Raw genomic sequence first — 4,219 nt, 5'->3', positions numbered from 1 at the left:
ATAACATGATAGGGAAAAAATATACTTAAAGAAAATAAATTTAAAGCATTGGTATATGTGATGTCACTATGGGAATATTAGTTGACCATGAGCCTAAAATTACACACAAATATAAAACACAAGTATGGTGAGCTGTATATAACATTCAGACTATTTACAGTTTCAGACTGTTTACAGATTCAGATTGCATAGTGGTACCCAGGTTGTAATATATCCATTAGGAGAAATTATAAATAATTTTGAATTTTATTTGCATTGCTTGCTCATTTATCCTTTATATTAGATTAGACATAAAGTGCATTAGACATAAAGTAGAAATAAGATGGCAATATGTGAAACACAAATTTCTAAATTATATTAAAATTTTTATAGTACATTGCTTAATAAAGAAAGAGACCAGAAATCTAAAATAAGTCATGCGTATGTCAAGACAGGAATTTTTTTTTTGTTGTTGTTGTTGTTGTTTGAGACGGAGTCTCCCTCTGTTGCCGAGGCTGGAGTGCTGTGGCATGCTCTCGGCTCACTGCAACCTCTGCCTCCAAGGTTCAAGCGATTCCCCTGCCTCCACCTTCTGAGTAGCTGCGACTACAGGCATGTGCCACCACATCTGGCTAATTTTTTTGTATTTAGTAGAGACAGGGTTTCACCATGTTGACCAGGATGGTCTCGATCTCCTGACCTCATGATCTGCCCACCTTGGCCTCCCAAAGTGCTATGAATTACAGGTGTGAGCCACCACGCACGACCCCTCAAACACCTTTTCTACATGATCCCTAAAGAGCCTCCTTAAAACAGGGAAGAGTTTCAAATCCTTCTCCACTCCTCTAATCATCTATACCTTTTGTCTAAATACCATCATAAACTCAGAGGACCTATCATTCTAGACCCTTTACCCTTTAGGGCCTTTTATCCTTCAGATATCTTTGGACATGCCAATTATACTCTTACTTTTCTGGTCCATTTGTATTCAGAAACTCTTGTTCATTCTTCTCTTTTATCTCTGACTTACCAGTATAATTTAGAAATCCTTTCAACTGTGTATGTCAAGACTCCCCTGTATCCGGCCAAGGCAGATGGAGTTTTGTCTTTACACAGAAAAAACTTTAATTGCTGGGTAAAACATACTTTTGGCAACACTCCCTTTGTGAAACCTAAGAGGCCTAATGGATGTGGCCACCCATACCTCCCCACAAAAAAATAAACCATCAATCAATTCAATTATATACCAACATTCCCATCATCATAAATTCAGGCCTATTATTTGTCCTTTATGATTCTGAAAGCCTTCTCTTTTCCAAAGCCCAAAGGGCTGCAGATGCTTGGGCAATAAGCACTTGCTTGAGAATAGAGCTGCACCAGGGAACTCCATCCAGGGGAAACTAGTCCAGGTGGGTATCCAAGGATGCCTGAGTGCAGGTTGTAGAGCCTAGTAGGACAGGTATGCCTTGATATCCCTGACTTGACTGTAGGACTGGCCTCCTACAGGATCCAGGTCCCCTGGCATCTTTCTGAGTTCTTATCTGTCTTTCAGATCATGTCAAGGACAAATCTACATTATAAGCAAGACTCCTAATACCAGGACTTGTAGACTGACCAAAGGACACTCGATTGAGGTCCCTTCTCTGCACACTCTAGCGGGGGAATGACTACTGGGCCTTTTAACAGAGCAGAATCACTGGGAATCCAGATCTCCATACCCCAGGATTTTCCCCCTTCTGATGCATCCTTAAAAACTGGAATAAATTTGACCCTTAAACCCTAAAAACAACAACAACAAACAACAAAAAAAAAACAAATTTTACTTTACAATACCAGACGAAGCCTGGCCAAAGAACTAAAGTATGAATTTTAATACCATCCTCCAGCTGGACCTTTTCTGCCGCTATCAGGGCAAATAGTAAGAGGTCCCCTATTTAGAAACCTTCACAATCTTGTGAAAACATCTTAAAAAGTTCTCAGAGGACCCCAAAAGACTCATCAAGGGCTTCCAAAAATTGACTCTTAGACTACCTTGAAAGGATATAAGTATTTTCATAGGACAAGCCCTCTCATGAGAAAAAAGACAAACCATCTATGAGGCAGCACTGTCCTGTGGGGATGACCTACACCTGGCAGACGTCAACTACCCCAAGAGAGCCACAACTGTTCCCCAGCAGGACCACAATTGGGACTACAGACAAAAATAGCGGCCAGGAACCATACGCTCCTGTGTCTAATAAAAACATGTAAAACTCAAGGCTATAAACTATAATAAACTAGCCACCATAGACCAGAGTAAGGCAAGAACTAAGGACCTTCACACTTTCCAATAACAAATTCTGCATTATTTTTAAAATTTTTCCTTTTGTTAAATGTGTAACAATATTTGCAACATAATTTATCTCATAATGATTCATAAGCATTATTTCTTCATTAATAATATCACCCCTTTGTTGAAATATAATGGTTTTCTAGTGAGAAGTGTTACAGCTTAGTGGTTAGGAGCTCAAACTTGGATTGAATCCTAGTTCTAGCAACAGCTTGGACAAGTTAATTACTCTATTTCCTCAGATTCCTTCCCTGTAAAGCTAGGATGAACATATGATCTACCCCACTGTGCTCCTGTGAGGATTTCAGTAGATTTAAACATGACAAAATCTGAGAGATGGTATTTTAGTTACTATTCAGTTTCAGTAATTCTGTAATTTTTATTGTGATTCCTTACATATGTAACTATTCATTTCCAAACACAGGGAATTTCTAGTATTATATTAGAATTAGTATAGTCAGATAACATAATACGTATATGTTAATTTCAGTTAAATATGTGCTAAAATATCCACTATTTTTTGGATTTATCAATTTCTTCCAGTAATTCAGTCTACTTACTTCATATATTATATGCCATATTGCTAGATGCTTAAAAGTTTAGGATTACTACATAATGGCACTTTAATTTCCATAATTATCTAATTAATAAGACTTTCAGCATTCAGACTGATGGCAGGTTAGTCTCCGTAATAAGTTTATTTTATTTGGGGATGTGTGTTAAGATATTTGGAAAATGACTACGTTTGTATCCTGACTGCTCTACGTCAGGATTTTTTTTTTTTTTTTTTTTTTTTTGACGGAGTCTCACTCTGTCACCCAGGCTGGAGTGCAGTGGCACAACCTTGGCTCACTGCAACCTCCAACTCCCTGGTTCAAGCGATTCTCCTGCCTCAGCCTCCCAAGTAGCTGGGATTACAAGCACTTGCCACCACACCCAGCTCATTTTTGTATTTTTAGTAGAGACGGGGCTTTACCATGTTGGCCAGGATGGTCTCGATCTCCTGACCATGTGATCCACCCGCCTTGGCCTCCCAAAGTGCTGGCATAACAAGCATGAGCCACTGCGCCCAGCCTACCTCAGGAATTTTTGACAGAAATCCAACAACTTTCACTTAAGCATCTAAAGGAGGGAAATGGGCAGAATATGAGCCATCAGAAGCTGGAGAATGGTGACATTTCAGAAAGGAGAGCCAACAAAGGAGGCTTCAAGAAAGAGGGTGTGGGTTTTTTTAGGATTGTAAAATAAGATGACAATGTTTAAAGAACCACCGAATTTACTGATTAAAATTATAACTTCAGTAGTTATTTTATAAAATCAAAACATAAGTTGGAGGTAATTTTAGTATACCAAATCAAGGCTGGTTTTTGGTTTTTGGAAAGCTTGACATTGGGAAATGTCTAGAGAAGGTTGAAGCTTAATCATCGGGATGAATGAACTTTGGGAGTTTAGACAATGAGAGGACATAGAGGACTTAAAGGATAACATTGTAACCTATTGAGTTTAGTGTTAAAGGAGGTATAAAGCAGGATGTTCCTGAGTTGCTAAGATCAGCATGTTAGAGTAGGTAGTTAGACAGACATGAGAGGGGCGGGAGAGAGCCCATCAAGGAATGTCATCAGGTGATGGTCAGGCAGTTGTTAAACTATCTCTCTGAAATGATAACTGATTGCAGCCAGTGCCTGGGGAAGACAGTCTCCCAATACGTAGAAAACACCTGGAGCTAGTGATCAGCAGCTTCCTGATAAGATCTCAGGAGTTGGATGAGCAGGCTCAAGCACGTGCACTCAGAGGCAAAATGGCAGATGTATGACCTTCCTTTGTGGATATTTGACTGGTAAAGGAAAATCGCCCCTAGAGAGCATGCACACAGCCTCAGTAAATGCAAGATGCATGCAGTCACCCGCCAAA

The sequence above is a fragment of the Trachypithecus francoisi genome, unplaced genomic scaffold (genome assembly GCF_009764315.1).
Source record: "Trachypithecus francoisi isolate TF-2019V2 unplaced genomic scaffold, Tfra_2.0 Lachesis_group13, whole genome shotgun sequence".
NCBI classification, from domain to species: Eukaryota; Metazoa; Chordata; class Mammalia; order Primates; family Cercopithecidae; genus Trachypithecus; species Trachypithecus francoisi.
This window is presented reverse-complemented; position numbering follows the sequence as displayed.